Source organism: Schistocerca gregaria, chromosome 3 (assembly GCF_023897955.1).
Source record: "Schistocerca gregaria isolate iqSchGreg1 chromosome 3, iqSchGreg1.2, whole genome shotgun sequence".
Classification (NCBI taxonomy): domain Eukaryota; kingdom Metazoa; phylum Arthropoda; class Insecta; order Orthoptera; family Acrididae; genus Schistocerca; species Schistocerca gregaria.
This window is the reverse complement of record NC_064922.1, coordinates 936,099,784-936,118,937: the sequence shown is the minus strand read 5'-3', so window position 1 is coordinate 936,118,937 and position 19,154 is coordinate 936,099,784. Positions and strand designations below refer to the sequence as shown.

General features: G+C 43.4%; 1 protein-coding gene across 5 annotated transcripts in view; it reads right to left on the bottom strand.

Moving 5' to 3' along the window:
- The window catches only part of LOC126355833 (transmembrane protein 47), a 361,809-nt gene that overhangs the window by 88,337 nt on the left and 254,318 nt on the right, over positions 1-19,154 (bottom strand). Inside the window, exon 1 of one of the 5 annotated variants that reach the window (XM_050006284.1) lies at positions 17,965-18,054. The exons of the other annotated variants lie outside the window; for them this stretch is intronic. The gene's annotated coding sequence lies outside the window, so the exon portion shown is untranslated. Of the gene's footprint in view, positions 1-17,964; positions 18,055-19,154 lie in introns of those variants that run through there. 5 annotated transcript variants of the gene reach the window in all.

The window sequence follows — 19,154 nt, the reverse complement described above, 5'->3', positions numbered from 1 at the left end:
CGCTATGCTCAGTTATAAGGGGGGCGAACTAAAAGTTGCCGTTTGAGGGCGTTGCTATAGCGTATATACAACGTAGCGCGACTGGTGTGGAATATAAAAACCGACAAGGAATTGGTGTGGCATTCCTGTCTTGCCATCGTGCGTGCATGCGTTAAATGCGGAAATGTAAACTATGGCGACGTTATTACCAAATGCATCTAAACAGGAATAACGTGCTGTTATTCTTTTCTTGACTGGCGACCGGAGAATGAAAAATGTGCACGGGGCAGCACGTCTGTCGGAAACCACCATTGTGGAACGGTGCGCCACGTTCTGATTAGGTCGCGATTCGACACAAAATCTGGGAGATTAGCCTCATCCATTACGAACAACAAGAGGACGTTTGATGATGAGATTAGGGAGGACCGGGGTATAAACATTCGTGCGCTAGGAAAGGATCTCGATATCATCCTCGGTGGAATGCAACACATTATCCAGACCGTAAGGTCTGCCAGCCAGTGGATACCCCGGGCATTGAATACCGAACGAAATGCAATCCGGACGGCTGTTTGCCTGAAGCACCTGATTCGTTTCAATGTTGAAGGGAACACTTTCCTCGAGTGCACGGTTGCACCGATGAAAGCTGGTGGCACTACTGGGAATCACAGTCGAAAGCGTCAATGGTGCAGTGGTGTCGTGCATCGTCGGTGCCCCAATCACATTGTAGCGTTACGGCATGGAATTAATGCGACAAGTCCGGGAAAACTGCGACAACGGGTGCTGCTGCTTCATGTTTACGCACGTCCCCATATAAAAATGTTGGAACCCAGAAGTTATGCCACTCCAGTGGGAACACACACTAATATCCGCTCTATACTCCTGATCTCTTCCAATGTGACTATCGCTCATTCGGTCCCTTAAAAACCACCTTGAGGGGACGACGTTTCATGTGCAACGAGAATTTGTCTGATTGGCATACAGGGTCTGCACTGTACGGTCTTCGAACTGGAGCTTTTTTATAGCCCCTTATACAGGGTGTTACAAAAAGAATGACCTGATTTCAAAACTCCAAATTTATTGATCAAAACGTATTACAAATATGGAATGAATTATACAATATTCACAAACTCTTAAGTTTTTTTTTCTATTGCAAACGCTCCATGTGTCCAGCAGCAGCACGAACAATATCTAGACAATAGCTAAATTCATCAAATTTTACACAATGTATCTGCTTTTACGAAGTTATGGTACCTGTTATGCTATTCTTCACTACGTCTGTGTCACGAGGTAAGGGGGAGATAAACACACTTTTCTATAAGGAAAAAACCGCATGGTGTCATATCTGGCTATCTATGAGGCCAAGAATACAGGTCAGTAGCTCGGGGTCCAGCGTTGAGCTACCTTCAAATGCTGCGTAACCGGCTTCTTCCACGACTTCAGGACCACCCCGACGACTTCATTTCCAACAGGATGGAACTCCATCACACTGGCACAACAACGTGCACCAGTTTCTCAATGGCACGCTGCCTCGACGCTGGGTAGGGCGCACGGGACCCCGAGACACTGCACTGCATTCTTGGGCTTCAAGATTGCTGGACTTGAATCGATGCGAATTTTTTTTTGTGAAGGACAGTGTGTTCACCCCTCTTTACCTCGCGACACAGACGAAGTGAAGAAGAGAACAACATCCGCCTTAAATTCTGTAAAAGCAGGTACATTGTGTAAAGTTTATGACGAATTTAGCTGTCGTCTAGATGTTGTTCGTGCTGCTGCTGGATACAGGAAGCATTTGTAACAGTATAGCAAAAACTTAAGATTTTCTGAGTATTTTGCAAATCATCCTAAGTTTGCATTATGTTTTAGCCAATAAATATAGAGTTTTGAAATTACCTCATTCTTTTTGAAACACCCTGTTCAACGCTATGACACTTAGGCTCAAAACCGTTGTTTCGCATACACTATCTGCAGTCAACTATTTGATCTTTTAACATACTGCGTTTAAAGAATTGTAAAAGTTCTATCAGCCACACCGTTGCTTGCACGACAGTGTTACACCGTCTCCAGTGCGCCTCTCACGAGAGCGTGGCGGCAATCCATGATGCAGCTCTCTCTTGGTACATTCTTCTAGGACGTACAACAAAGTCTATCACGCTGTCGGTACAGGCGGAAAACTTTAGATTCGAAAGACAATACGATCAGATTATCAGAAAACAAAAATCTAGTTTCAAAATGAAAATTACCTGTATTTTACGGACGAAATGTGATCTCTTGTCAGTGAACATGCCCACAATCCGTTTATCACGAGATGACAGTTCACAAGATGTCGTCTCCGCGAAGTTAACATGCAGCGTATATGAAATTCCGCGGATAGTGCTTGGGAATGCGAGGTAATCTGCATGTGGATGAGGTTCAATTGGTTCAAATGGCTCTGAGCGCTATGGGACTTAACATCTGAGGTCCTCAGTCTCCTAGAACTTAGAACTACTTAAACCTAACTAACCTAAGGGCATATCACACACATCCATGCCCGAGGCAGGATTCGACACCAGTTGAAACAAACATTATCCCTTGTTTGAGAACTGCTTGAGACTTTCCATCCTTGCCAGCAACCCCACTGTCACAGCCACTTCCCGGTCCACAATCTAGAAGTACAGATATACGGAAATTTTACTGCAATTTGAATAAGTTAAGAGTTTGTTAATTGTAGTTCACCGTGGGATCCGAAGCGCAGAGCGACATGACATTTCCCACAACACTTTACCAAGTGCGATGGATACATCACAGATCAACGATAACCGTAGACAAAACGACGGCTCTCCAGGTCACTTACGATACCCTTGATTACCAGACAAAATTTGACTGACCCCCTTAAAAGAAAACAAAGGTCGGTCTGGAGCGCTGCAGATAGTGTACAATTACTAGCTGATGGTCATGTGACCCTGTACTGCTTGGCCGAAGTCATGGCAGCGTAGTGGTGCTTTTGTGACAGTCCGTTGTTTCGAACCGCAAAGTAAGACGGGTCGACGTGCACACAGAATGGTAAAAAGGAGCCTGTTTGGAGATGCTCATGACCACACTGTGAATGGAGTTCCCCAATCTGGGTGAATCAACGCGGTCTGTCCACCAACAAGGAGTGGTGTACGCATACAACTCAAAGCTTTTAACATGGCGGAAGAAAGGTGATCGTCAAAAGATCCTAAACGACAGGGAATGGAATTGTACAACACGTCTTGTCAATCATAATCGGTATCAAACCTCGTAGTAATTGCTGCTGACCGTGAATGCAAGTCCATATCACCAGTTTTCGAGCGAAGGGAACTGCATGTAATGACAACTGGAGTCAGAAGGCCATTCCTCACAGCGGCACAAAACGCTGCACGTCTTCAATGGAACAAAAAACATACGAACTGGAGAGTACAGTCCGATGAGTCGCAGTTTCTTCACCTTTCCCTTGAGTCAAGGCGTCGAGGGCACCGAACGCCCAATGATGGGTTTACCTTCCGGTGTCTGGAGGATTTAGTCCAGGCTGAAGGTGGTGCTGTCATGTTTTGGGGGTGTTTTTCGTACCATGATTTGAACCCACTCGATATACCGCGAACATGAGGCCGCGATATTCATTTGACCATTATCGGCGACCAAGTGTTCTATTTCTTCACCATGAATATGCTGTGGACACATCCGTCTTCCAAAACTATAACAGCTGTGATCACAGGGCTTCAAGCATACGTTCCTGGTTTGACGAACACTAAGGCACCCTACAGCACGTCGATTAGCCCGCTGCATCACCCGATTTCCACAGAAAATGTCTGGAACAATTTCGCACAGCGGGTGATACGTGGCAAACAACATCTCTGCAATTTGGTATCTTTAGGGGACCTGATCACCAATAAGTGGCTTCATCTGGACATTGCATAGCTGAAGACACAAGTGGACACACTTCCTTACAGAATTGAGGTCATTTTCAATATCAGAGGTGGTGTTTTACGGTAGTAACGTGATCGTTTCCTGAGAAGGTTGACTAATTTGTTGTCCTGTGTTGTTCTTAGCTGAAAATACAACGCTGAACTATTCAACTTATTCCTGGACCAAATTGAACTGCTGGAATACTGAACTCAATTACTAATATTAAAACACAATACCAGTAAACCTCTTGACGGAATTCCTCTTCTTCATGACGTACAACCACGAATAAGTGCCGGTCCGCCGGTCCTACAGATTATTCTGTTCCGACTGCCTGGTCAATATGAAATGCGCCGCCATAGCAAAGTAGCTAAGACGAGTTTTGAGGTTATATGTCCCTGCTTTATTTTACTTTATTTTATTTATTTATTTCCTTTTTTTTAAGTGAGGGAGGGGGATGTTTGGCGGAAATGCTAGTCTACTTATTGCGATTTTCGCAATGCAACCCAACTGCTGGTGTATACGTCTATATAACTGGCCACATTAATAATTTCACTACAAGCTCATATTCGTCAGAAGTATCGCTAAACCACGCAGTAAAATTATAACTACATCTGTTATATTTACTTTAATGAGAAACAAACGTGCTTTAGATCTCCACGCCTTCTTTTGCGTTAGGTAATTTATGATTTTCAATATCATTAAAAGAATTTCCACGCCGCTGGAAGACTGGCGAGATAATTGTGGAAATGAACAAGGATTTATTAACAGCCATCTAACTGCAGTTTCTTGATTAAGTATCTTCGTCATTTTTTGTAGTGGTACATCTGCAGAAGAATTTACACTCAGTATACATTTACTGGTCAAAGTTGCTCTCCTAAAGGAAGGTAACGGAACAACTGAAAGAAATATTGTACAGTGAGAGCGTAGACTCAATCTGTAATTTGTGCCAGGCTTATTAAAGAATGTCAGTCAATTAAAATTACAAACTAGTGGAACCAGATGCGTTTATTATACTCCCCAATATGGGTTCCGAATGATTACACCACTACTTGTCGGATTTATGTTAGTCAATAAGGCCTGGATATATTTTGGTAATCTGCGGTACACACACTTTCAGTCGTCAAAGGCTTCTTTGCCATTCTTATTCACATCATTTCTACAAAAGTAGTAAACGAAGATGGTTTACTAGAACCCAAAAGTTTGCAGGAAACTAACTGGTGTAAAGGGTCTGGAAAAAGCTGACTGTGACCGCTAAAAGTTACCATGAAGTCGAACATGTAACATATCCACGCCATAGTAATTCACATGACGACGTAAGTATAACCCTTCTACACGCGAAGTGATAAGCATAATAAACGTGACAGGTTGCAAACAATTCGTGGTTTCAGTTGGCATTCATAACGGTCACATTCATGCTTAACCTAAACTTCTAGAAAGAAAAAAGTTTCCTCGTCTGCTTTTAATTTGCATTTTATTATTTGTATACCATTGAGTTTCGGCTGTGTAATCATCCTCTAAGAAAACGTTTAACCCAGTTCACTGCTCGCTACGAACTGTGCCATTCATTACTGTGACGGAGCACCGAGTTCAGTGCTCCCTCGCAACGCAATAATAAATCTCATAGCCGTGCGCTACTGTTTGCACTGAACGGAATTCCGTGGCTACAGCTTTTAAGCCCGGCCAACCACGGACTGCCCGAGTGATTACACGACTAACTCAAACCATGTGTAGTTAACGGGTAAAAGACTTTACTTGAGAATAACTACACAGCCGAATCGCCATATTACACCAAAATAAAATGCAAATGAAAAACAGCCGTGTAGACTGGCTTCTTTCAACGAATACAAGTCTGAAACTGTTACGCTTATTGATACGCATGTTTTACGCTCTTGAACTGCGCGTTGGAATGAAATTTAATCGGCGAGTTTCAGTGACAACACCGTTAATGTAGACCATGTGGACACAGGGAAGACGGCATCCGCAAAACATGTAGTCCGTCTTAAGATGATAACTCTCAGACCGAGACAAGTTTTGAAGAAGAAGACACTGCAGTTTATAGTCAGTTCACTTTCTTAGGAGTCAGCGTATTCATGATTGCCCCACAATCATCCAACACTGAAATATCAGACGCTGAAGGAAGGAAAGGAGAATGTTTGATAAGGGCCTAATCTCCTGCCAACGGGAAGGTCATTAGAGACAGTACAATATCGGATAGGGAAATGTTAGGATCGGAAATCGGCGGTGTCCTCCAATAGATATCAGTCTTTTGCAAGATCCTAGAGTGTGTTGTGCGACCAAACAATATGACGTTCCTGGAGGAAAACAAGTTTCTTGTTGGTCATACGACATCTCGCAAACAGATAGATGTGAAAAGATAAATCCTGTATTCCCAGATTTCCAATAGGCGTTCAACACTGTGCCATATCGTCAGCTAGTAACGAGGAACTGATTATACTGAGATTAGTCGCAAATGTCTGTTTCCGTCGAGGAATATTTGACTAAAAGAAACCAACAGGTTGTACTGGGCGGCTGACCACAGAAACTAAAGGAACGTCCGATGTGCCTTCTACATTTTCAATATTCGATGAACGATTCATGAGGTATTTTAAGCAGCATTAACACATTGTTCGGTGACGATGTGGTTGTGTAACGAAAGCATCGTCGTCAAATGATTTTAAGGAAAGGCAGAAAGATGCAAAATTTACACTTTGAGTAATGAGTGGCAGCTTTTTTCTAAACGTAGGTAAATTTAACGCAGTGCGTATAACAAAGAGAATGAACTCGGTAGGAGCTGATTAGAAGATTCGTGGTGAACATTTGACAACGTCACATCGTTTAAGTATTTAGGGTTAATACTAAGGCGCGATATGAAGTGGGAGAATCACGCAAAATCAGTATCAGGGAATGATACACTTTGTTTGTTGCAAGGTTCTGAGTACATACAATGCATCTATAAAGGAAATGGATGCAACACACTAGTGGCCCAAATTCTAGAGTACCGTTCCAGTGCTGTAGTCTTTATCCAGCAGTCATGGCACGATATATCGAACGAATTAAGGCGCACGTTGCCGTGATCCTAACAGCTCGGTTTAGTCCAAAATAAAGTGTAACAAATGTTATATGGGAATTTAAATGAGATTCCTGGGAAGAAAGACGGCGCAGCTCTCGTGAAGCGCTGTTTGATAAATTCAGGGAACCGCTGTTCCAAGAAGACTGCGCGGCCATTTTTTTGTAACCACAATGTATCTCCCGTAGCAGTGACGAGAAGAACACACGAGAAATTAAGAGTACGTGTAGAGCCAGAAAGACAGTTTTACGTTGCTCAGGTTTTTTTTCCGGGGAGGGGAGGTAGGGTTGGGGATTTTAGAGTACAAAACAGCTTTAAGTTACAGGCGCCCAAATCATGACTTAAGAGGGCCTTTTTAAAAGAAAAGCCCTCCTGGTTCTTCTGAAGTTATATGAGACATTTGTAGGTTGGTAAAACTATGATGAATAATGACTGTCGATCTAGAATGCTATTTAAAAAGCAAGACACAAGAGTAGAAATGTAAAATGAACAATTAGAACGAGCCAGATCACGAATGGAGTAGGTCAGAAGTAGAATAATAATGGAAAGTTGTATCGTACGCCATGATCTATCTAGTGGCTTGCGGAATATACATTTAGATGCCCTTAACGGTTTAGGGAAAGAAGAAGAAACTAAATCTGGATGGCCGGACGTGGATTTGAACAGCCGTCGTCTAGAATGCTATTCTAAGGCCTTACTACAGTACCGTTTTGCTCCGTGTGACAGCGGCTGTTTAAGGCAGTGTGAACCGGGGACATCCGACGTGGGTTCGGTGCCAGGTTGGTGCTGCCCCTGCTCGAGCCCTCAACAGCTGTGCACAACACTGCGCTGCACTGCACTGCACACCTCCTTTCCTGGCCAGCTGTGGCTGCGGCACACAACCAGCGATGCTATCTCGGGCACTGTGGCCATAAAAGCTCCCTTCCCCATCTCCCTGCTGTAACGACAGAGACCTACACACAAGAGGCGTGGGGAACAAGCCTGCCATCATTCGATTCAATTGTGACGCACGCTCGTCTTTCTATTCTAAGAGAACACCCAGTTCGACAATCTTGGCCTTAAGACTGTCACCAATCACGGTACCAACTCCTGACACTATGGCTTATACACTAGTATCGGCCATGTTCTACTGTTTTTGCACGTACACCTGTACTCTCCTAGTCACCGTCCAGTGTATTGTGCAGCGTACTCAGTCCACCAGTTTCATTAGCCCCCTTTCCCATTCCATTTGTGGGTGGAATGCATCCAGAAAGATTGACGGGCGTGTCTCTATGAGTCCTAAATTCTCCAATTATGACGTCGTGATCATTACGCGAGTAGTAGTGTATGTTCTGGACCCTTTTTGGAATGTGAGCTCTTCGAATTTTGTGAGTACGACTATTCGTACAGAGTAAAAGGTGTTTCCACACAGGTGTTAAAATATAAAACAATGGAAAGTCCAATACTCCTCAATAGCTGTATTTATTGAAGTCGATTAGAGACTCACACGACCTGTTTCGCAACTTTTACGTTGCGTCTTCTGGTGAATATAATGCTACGTCATATGTATAGGGGGCTATTACAGAATGCCACAGAGTCACAGTTGGCGCAGCTAGGTAAATTTCTCAGTTTTCTTCAGTTTGTGAAACCATCATCAATGGTGAAAGTCGAGTCTGTGTTAAAATCAGGATGAACTGTCATCTCCTGGCCGATGAAAATGTGTTCCTATGGCGAGCAACACACGCCCCACCGCTGCCCAGGAAAATTTTTGGATCTAGTCCCAAATATTTTCCTGGATGACATTTGTGACAACTCGTCTGAAAGAATAAATCTGTTGATACAGGTTGCAGTCGTTATTCAGAGATGATGAGGCTTGCACAGGAAAGACTACCCTGGAGAGTTACATCAAGACAGTCTTCGGACTGAAGACTACGACTGCGGTGACAACAAAAAGAGCATCTCTTGTAAGTTCAGATAGTAAGACTCGTGACACCGCGTTTGGGATAAATTGCTCTAAGCTTTAAAGAATTGCGTAAACATGCCACAAAAATTCATTCCCTTCATACATTTGTTTTGAGTCGTCATGCGTGGAGGGAGGTAGCAGACAGTTTGAGTAACGGGACCAGGTTCAAATCTTGATCCGAACCACTTATTCACTTTCTAATTAAAAGTTCTCAAGAATGTATTCTGGTTTACAGAAATGCAAGATAACAGCAGAATTACTACTGTTGTTCGGAAGAGTAAACACACACAATCGCTTTGTTGTTTAAGAGAAAAGTACGCGCCCTTGCAACATGCACTGACTGGACTTCTAATAAGAAGAACTCAGTAAGTACCCGTATACGGAGTATACATACCTCAGGAAATGGCGGTCACATATAAGAAATCAATTATCTCTTAATATTAGGTCTAATATTAGGTCATCCTTTACTGATGATACTCAAATTTCTATTTACATACACATCGAAGTATAAATTAATTTTTAACACACAAAAATTCGGGTTTTGTTTACTGTGAGGTTACATAACACATCGCAAATTTGTTTTCTTAATTGCTGTTCAGCAGCTCTGATGTTTCTATGTACTTTAGAACCATTATCGAACCTTCCCTGTTAACAAATTTACACTTACGATGTTCAACTATTGGTGTTTTACTCGTAAATGATATGAAACAAGGATTTCCTTCGAGGGAAGAAAACACGGAAGTGTACAAAAAGCTCGACGAGTAACTCATCGAGAAGAAGACATTTTCGATATCGTTCTTTGTAACGAGTGATTGTTTACTACTGGTGTTTTGCCCTGCCCGTCAACATATATATCTCTCTGACATTAATATCACACGCTGCTCCACTGCTGCGAACAACTTATGGCTTCGAGAGAGAGAACAGAGAAAGGAGTTTACCGCTGACAAAGGGCGTTGTGTGAATAGTCTTTGAGCTGACGTCACCCACTTTCGTTAAAGTGAATGCAGTTGGAAACCTGACATTTGTTACGAGGCAAGTATCGCAGCTTTAAAGGCTCAAACCGAAAATAAAACGATTTCATAATACTGGAATGGGTGTTCTGACAGTCTGCATTTGTAAACAACCGCCAAAACCGCCTACATAAGCAGACGTCGCTGACGACACATTACCGTGTAACCGATAATTACAACCAGCGGATCTGCTGAATGGAAAGACTGAGGAAACAACAGAAAATGCAAGTTGTTATCTTAGAGACACCCCATTCTCAGCAGCGCATTGTCAGCTTTCAGTCGCCTCATGTCTACACCAATCTGTCCACAAGAATACTTGGTCGACGTCATTCGACATTTCATCTACGAGGAAGGAAGAATAGTCTGTCTCACTGACTGTGAGCCCATTAGAGATGAAGCAAAACGTACAATTGGGAAGTATGAGAAAGGAAATAGACCGTAAACTTTCCAAATGAACCATGCCGGAAGTTCCCTCAAGCGATTTAAAGAAAACACGGAAAATGCAAATTGAGCGGCTAGATGCGGATCTGAAAGCCGTCCTCTCGACTTCGAACCCAGTGCATGAACCACTGTCCCACTAGGCTTGGCATTTCGTCATGAATTTGCCGTGAATACGGAGAAGAAAATCATGCTTATTCGGTTAGGTGGCAAGTCAAATCTTTACGTCTGGCGTCAAAAATTGTAGGAGTAGCAAGTATCAATTTGTCATGTCTAAATGTGTAGATCTCACAAAATCGAATCTGCAATCGTTACTCTTTGTTACCAGTTAACATGTATACGAAAACATTTGTCTTAGCAAAATTATTTAGACGGAGATGCCCTATTCCTGAACAGCGTCAAGAATGTCAAATAATTTGTGAACGATACTAACACGATGTAGAAGCTTATCTCACTAGGGGTAAGATAGATACTGCCTACAGGAAAATTAAAGAGACCTTTGGAGAGAAGAGAACCACGTGTATGAATATCAAGAGCTCAGATGGCAGCCCAGTTCTAAGCAAAGAAGGGAAGGCAGAAAGGTGGAAGGAGTATATAGAAGGCTTATACAAGGGCGATGTACTTGAGGACAATATTATGGAAATAGAAGAGGATGTAGATGAAGACGAAATGGGAGATACGATACTGCGTGAAGAGTTTGACAGAGCACTGAAAGACCTGAGTCGAAACAAGGCCCCCGGAGTAGACAACATTCCATTAGAACTACTGACGGCCTTGGGAGAGCCAGTCATGACAAAACTCTACCAGCTGGTGAGCAAGATGTATGAGACAGGCGAAATACCCTCAGACTTCAAGAAGAATATAATAATTCCAATCCCAAAGAAAGCAGGTGCTGACAGATGTGAAAATTACCGAACTATCAGTTTAATAAGCCACGGCTGCAAAATACTAACGCGAATTCTTTACAGACGAATGGAAAAACTGATAGATGCAGACCTCGGGGAAGATCAGTTTGGATTCCGTAGAAATGTTGGAACACGTGAGGCAATACTGACCTTACGACTTATCTTAGAAGAAAGATTAAGAAAAGGCAAACCTACGTTTCTAGCATTTGTAGACTTAGAGAAAGCTTTTGACAATGTTGACTGGAATACTCTTTTTCAAATTCTAAAGGTGGCAGAGGTAAAATACAGGGAGCGAAAGGCTATTTATAATTTGTACAGAAACCAGATGGCAGTAATAAGAGTCGAGGGGCATGAAAGGGAAGCAGTGGTTGGGAAAGGAGTGAGACAGGGTTGTAGCCTCTCCCCGATGTTATTCAATCTGTATATTGAGCAAGCAGTAAAGGAAACAAAAGAAAAATTTGGAGTAGGTATTAAAATTCATGGAGACGAAGTAAAAACTTTGAGGTTCGCCGATGACATTGTAATTCTGTCAGAGACGGCAAAGGACTTGGAAGAGCAGTTGAACGGAATGGACAGTGTCTTGAAAGGAGGATATAAGATGAACATTAACAAAAGCAAAACGAGGATAATGGAATGTAGTCAAATTAAATCGGGTGATGCTGAGGAAATTAGATTAGGAATGAGACACTTAAAGTAGTAAAGGAGTTTTGTTATTTAGGAAGTAAAATAACTGATGATGGTCGAAGTAGAGAGGATATAAAATGTAGACTGGCAATGGCAAGGAAAGCGTTTCTGAAGAAGAGAAATTTGTTAACATCGAATATAGATTTATGTATCAGGAAGTCGTTTCTGAAAGTATTTGTTTGGAGTGTAGCCATGTATGGAAGTGAAACATGGACGATAACTAGTTTGGACAAGAAGAGAATAGAAGCTTTCGAAATGTGGTGCTACAGAAGAATACTGAAGATAAGGTGGATAGATCACGTAACTAATGAGGAGGTATTGAATAGGATTGGGGAGAAGAGAAGTTTGTGGCACAACTTGACCAGAAAAAGGGATCGGTTGGTAGGACACGTTTTGAGGCATCAAGGGATCACAAATTTAGCATTGGAGGGCAGCGTGGAGGGTAAAAATCGTAGAGGGAGACCGAGAGATGAGTACACTAAGCAGATTCAGAAGGATGTAGGTTGCAGTAGGTACTGGGAGATGAAGCAGCTTGCACAGGATAGAGTAGCATGGAGAGCTGCATCAAACCAGTCTCAGGACTGAAGACAACAACAACAACTAACACGTCACAAAGCTGTCACGAAAGTGGCAGAAAATAACACTGATACAGATATGAATGTGTTCGCCTCCGTAGCTGTCAGCGTAAATGGCTGCAGTGCGGAGGGGTTCAATTCCCGGTACTGCCATCAATTTTTTTCTTAGTGGGAAGACTGGTACGGGATGCTCTCAGCTTCGTCATGCCAACTGAGGAGCTACTTGTGTGAGACGCAGCGGCTCCAAGGTTTAGCAATTCGGCAAAACGGCCGGGAGAGATGGTTGCTGACCCCCTGCCCCTCTACACTCCAAGGTAGATGATGACAGAGTGGCCAGTAGCCACCCTTCGGAATTCCAGGGCCTGAACGAGGAGCTCCTCTAATATGAAAATAGGATATTAGAATGGATTTTCTTTTGAACCAATAAACTGTTTGTCTTTCGGAATCAGAGACATGCTGCGAAAGAGAGTGTGTATGACCTTTAAGCGAGCCCGGATAGCTCAACCAGTAAGATCACTGTCAGCGAAAGGGCAGTTTTAATCTGCCAGGAAGATTTTTATTGTCATCCGTCACACGTATCAAAATGCAAAGAAGACAATACTAGATCACCGTTCGTTCTATTGTTACAAGTTAGCAACAATTTTCTTCATAAAACGTAGGTAACGCAAAGAATTTCACTATGACTATCTTCAGTATTCCAATGCAACATTAATTTTCAAATCGATGAAAACGAGTGTACTTCTGGGGAATGGATTACACGATAAATTTTTCTCTGGGAAATGAAACCATTCATTGCCTCTAAGAGTGAGTCGCCGCGGTTTTAAACGCATCTCAGCATAAATCCACGTCAAAAGGACTTGCGCGCAGCGTACGTTTTGGTCTATTTTGCTCCGATTTTAGCTCCCTCGACATGTGAGATTACTAGCATAGCGAAGCCCCCACGGCCAGCCTGCCGCGGTACGAGGTGTTTGCTTCCGTTAGTCCGCACCAGCTGGTGGCTATTTCTGACAAAACCTACAAGCAATAAGGCGCCTGGACTCTCATTTGGGAGAGTCGAGATTCAAACAACCGATTAACAAACCACGCCTTAGTTTTCTGCTATCTTCATAAATCACTCAAGGCGTGTGCCAATATATTTTCTGTGGATAGGCCGTGGTTCGAATTTCTGCCCCGTCATTGTCCAACTGATCTAGTTTGATTAATGAAACACGTATAGCAGAATGTGCACCATGAATGGATGACGCATAAGAAGCAGACGCACCCCCAGAGTCTGGATCGGCCGCAGCTGATTTCTTCTCCAGACTGTCGACACCAGGGCTGTCCAACGCGCAGCCAGCGGGCCACATGTGGCCCAAGAAGTGAGTATCTATGACACGATCTACGTTATGGTAACTTACGATAAAATTCTTTTCTAAACTCCCGCTCCACCCCAATCTCTCTCTCTCTCTCTCTCTCTCTCTCTCTCTCTCTCTCTCTCTCTCTCTATCATTTTTTAATCGGCGTGTTAGTGTTAACCATTTTATGAGCTGTCTAAAAATAATCGTCTTCTTCCAACGTGGGGCAGGTAAACTAAAACGTTGGACACCCCCCGTCTGCATAATTACCGCCTTGTAAATAGTCACATTCATCTAGCGTCTCTGATTCAAATTTGGATTGGAAGTACTCGAAAGTTGTACTTACACTCGCTTACAGTACTTACCTTCTCGAAATTTCAAGTACAAATGTACCTTACTGTAAAAAATTATTATAAATCGAATGACAATTAAGATGCCGAACAGGTAACTTTTAAGTCCTGTAGGTGATATCAAATCTTGGATTACAATGAATAAATTTGGTTCCAATAATGTCGAGCAACTTGGGATCAACGAAGAATACAAGTGGTAGTTGCTCGTCATGTCAATACTCAAATTTCTACTCATCAAAGCACAAATTAATTTTTAACACACAAAAATTCGGATTTGTTTACTGTGTAGTAAATTTGATTTCGTAATTGCTGTTCAGCAGCTCTAAAGTTTGTATTTACTATACAGCCACTATAAAAACTTCACTGTTCACAGATTTATACTTATTATGTTCTTCAACAATTGGTGTTTTACTCGCAAACGATATGAAACAAGGATTTCCTTGAAGGTAGGAAAAGACAGAAGTGTACAAAAAGCTCGATAAAGATGAATATCTCTTCGAGAAGAACCTTTGCGAGAGAAGCCTCCGTATTTTATTCTTTGTATCAGTGCGATTACTGTTTTGCTTATGTCTCGTACTCCGTGAAAGGTACAGGAAATGCAAAGACAATGGGAAGTCAAAGGCTTCCTTACTACGAACAAAAGAAACGCGGTACACTGCCTATGATTTCGAAACTATTGTACCCGGGCGAGCAGGGAATTTGTTGGAAAGTAATCCTCTTTTTTAAAAAAAAAAAAGTTTGCCGAGTTGCCATGAATTACCGGGTATTACTGTATGATTTAGACTTTCGCTGGTGTCATCAGTAAAAAAATTTATAGGCTAACTAAATGGCTATATCTATAATATCCCACTGTTGTTTTTCCGTCTTGAAATTTCAGCAGCTACAACGGACGACTGGTAACATTCCAAGTGACTAATCAACAATAAAGTCTACATCCGGGGATACCATCTATGTTTCCTGGAAATGATCCATTGGACATTAGTCTCTTACAGTCTTTTTTGTACCAGTACACAAAAAAATTGCCCCATGTCTTTAAGTAGAGAAACATACACTGTACCACGTAAATTAATACATGACTGACTTTAAGAAGTTATAGGACATTTCAAGGCCGAATGGTCAGATTTCAAATAGTTACCAACATTTTACAATCCATTGTTTGGGGTAGTAATTTTCCAAAACCTCTGCCTACCCACCGACATATTTATGTAAACGTAGATTTATGACATTGCACAGTAAATCAAACGTTTACAATAATCTGGATTTTTTTTCGCGTCATAAGAAAGTTCGAGAAAGGGGATAATATTGAACTATCAATCCGTGTATTCATGAGCTAAACTGGTGGAGCGCCCGTAGTTTTACCACTAAGCAGCACTACGCAAAGTATGTCTAAAACCGATTTTCGTTGCTGTACCTAGCAAAAGGAAACTGAATTGGAAGGTGGAGCATAACTCATGAGATATTACTGGCCAGCAGCAGCAGATAAACAATTCAAAATTTCATACGAGGAATGGGAAAGGAAAAATGGAAAGCAATACGTACGATTTAGAGCCTGGGAGAAGGACTTGTTGCCGTTTGTCATTTATATCCATTACAGTAAAACTGTGGACAACGTTAAAAACACACGGGGCGAACAAAGAGTTTCCATTCAAAGACAGTGCTATCCAGAATGGGAATGCCAATTAGGCAACATAGCCGTGGGCACTGAGTCTATCACCCCACCGACGCACCAGACTGAAGACACCCGTTCGGTAGAACACCGTGTCCTGCTCCGTGCAGTAGCCGGAACTGCCGGCTGCGCATCGTCGTCCGACAGGAACCTTCGACCTATCAGGGTCCTTTTTAAGGGATCGAAGGAGTGACAGTTACATGGAGAGAGATCAGGACTACAGGGCTTGAGTTCGCGGAACTTCTGTTAACACATTAGCAATATGGGAATGTGCGTTACCATGGAAGAGCAGCAGCAACACCCATTGTCGCAGTTGGCTTTCTACTTTCTTCAATCGATGTCTACCGGTGTTTGTGCACCGGCAGCCCCCTCCCCCTCCCAAAAAAGTAACATCACTTTAGTCCTGTTTGGACGCATTTGGAAATAACGTCGTCGCTTTTCACGTTCCCGCAGTCACCACGCGTTCGTCGGAAAGAATCCCTAACCAAGTGCTTATATATCCGCATCGGAGTCGCGCTACACTGCATATATGCAGCAGCAACGCACTCAAACCGAAATTTTGTCGCCTCTTATAGATACAATTTGTTGATAAAAATGTTTTCAAAATGAATGTTTGAAGGCAGGAGTTAAATGAAAGGTAACACTAAGATTTCTTCAGTAAACGCTGTAATGGAGACCAATACTGCGTACTCTGCATGTCAGATGGATTTCCCATCTGCAACAACGTTTGTGTAACCTCGGAGCGGATATGATTGAAAGGCAACGTAGCATCATCGCAAGCCGGCGCTGATATAATGGAAATGCTAAATTTCAATGATTGTGAGATCTCCGCGAGTACCTTCGACACCTTTATTGGTACCCTTAGAGCACACACGCTCGGCAAAACGTGAAATTAAATGAACTTTAGTCACATGTGTCGGCTGGATAAGCGTCAACACACTGACAGATTAATCTAAGGCCAAGTGTTTTAATTTTGTCCTTCAACAACCCGTCCACCGTCCCAAACAGAATATAGTTTGAGTTTTCCTTAAAAGCCTGTTTCGCGTTTCCGTAGCACTAATAATTAACACAGGTCAGTACTCCGACAAGAAATTCTCTCTGTGCGCCACCGTAGCTACTTTCTCAACAAATCTAACTTACAAGAACAGTATGCAAAGCGAAGCTGAATCCTCTCGTGAGAGTCATGCACTAGATATGGTATTGTTACATGCGGCAAGAGCTATCATTAATGCGTTAGCGACGCCTCAAAAGACAGAGAAAGCCAACGAAAACTGCTTACGAATCTTATGCATTATAGTTAACGTCTGGGCGTAAACCTGTGGTCACACTGAAAAGTCTGAGGCTGCAGCAGTGCGTCAATGCGAGACAAGAACGAACTATGCAAGTACATATTGTTTCACCGACAGTACAGACGCAGCCGCTCCAGTCAGTTCGTAGAGGGTGCATTTCAAACAACGTAAAACAGTTTACAGTCGGAACACATCGCAAATGTTATACAATGGTCTTATACTAGGTCACATTTTCAGAAATTTACTCTAAATGATCACCAGCGACACTATATTGTGGAAGGTCTGAAGAGCTAAAAATTTCCATTTGGGGAACTAATCAAAATGCTGCGTCTATGTGCGTAGTAACTAGTGTTTTACGGTCTTCAACTTATATATGATAAAGCGCCAGGGCATTACAACTTCCCTTTCTCCGTTACTGTTCGAGAATAATTTGTAGTAGGGTTAACACTGCAACGAAATAGGACTTCCTCCAATTACTGATTCGCTATACAATACAGCGGAGGAAAGCAGAGACATACATCGTTTAAGGCGGGCGTCATTTCTCGAAGTGTTTGAAATAACTGTGTTGCCCCTATACAGAGGAAGAAATCGCACTGAAGACCAGCAGCGTCGACTGTGACAACATTTCTCTGGCAGTGGTACCTGTGGAAGGAACGGCCGTGAACTGTGGAGACTAATAAGCAAGACCCTCTCGCTACGCTAATCAGTTCCACTGTGACAAGCAGGGACTGCCACTGCGAATCGGCAGGTAGACACACACATGCTGCACACCAAATCTGTCTCTCCAGTGAAGTGATCCACCCAACAATCACGATAACACACCTGGAAAGAAAGCAGTTTCGTCGAGCGTGCCTCTGACCGGCCGCAGCACGATGAATAGGAAACGGCTGGAACAAAGGCACAGCCTTTCCAGTCTGTGGGCGTAGCCTCTTCTACTATTCGACTAGTGCTCTGAGTTCTGGAGACGCATTCCGAACGTCGACTGCAGAAACTTGGGAACCTCTAAGAGCGCACGCACACACGCAGTACAGAGCGGGAGTAGAGAGTGTGGAGCCCGGTCCGGCGGAGGAGGTCACGCCTGCTGCAGACACTGGCCGCCGGGAGAACGAATCGACTGGACCGGAGCCTTACTCGACACGCGGAGCTCCCGCGGGATGCGAGCGACGCGGAGGCCGACTGGAGGCGGCCAGCGGGAGGCGGCAGGCGGGAGGCGGGGGCGGAGCGCCCGTGACGTCACGCCCGGATCGATCCCGAGCGAGCGCCGCGCCCGCGCACTGCCTGCCTGCGTTAAAGCCGACCATCACCTAACTACTCTTTATCGACAGCATCCGAGGGTTGCCGCTTATCTGGCTTCTCCGAGATACGATCACCGGTGCGCTACTGCGCGCCGTGAACTGCAGAGGACAGCAACGTAACTACCTCGAAACAAAGGGCTCTCCAGGGCCTAATCACTTGCCGTTATACACGGAAATGGGCTTTTGAGTAATGCAAACAGGAGCAGCCAAAGATTTGGTGCCGCATCAGCGTTTTGCGCAGCAACAAGCGCACGTCGCAAAGTGTGGCTTCCTTCCTTCCCACTACAGTTCGCAAATGTGACGAATCGGAGAACGGTGGCACTGCGGTTGCTTCGTACTCGTCGACTCGTTCTCTCTAACTGAAACGTGAGGCTAGTTCGACTTAGTAAAATTTTGGAAATTTGTGGTATGGTCTTATGGGATCAAACTGCTGAGGTCATCGGTGCCTAAGCTCACATACTACTCAAACTAACTTAAGCTAGGGACACACACACACACACACACACACACACACACACACACACACACACACGAGGGAGGACTCGAACCTCTGACTTAGCACAGAAGTTGAGTGTATGACGTTGTTGTAAAGGAGCACTGACAGAGCAAAGATGACCGACTCTCGGGATCATACAAGCTCCGACGAAGCAACGTTATGTGAGACTGTGGAGAACTAAAGATAAACGTTAAGTTCTGGAGTGTGTACAACTGCAAATG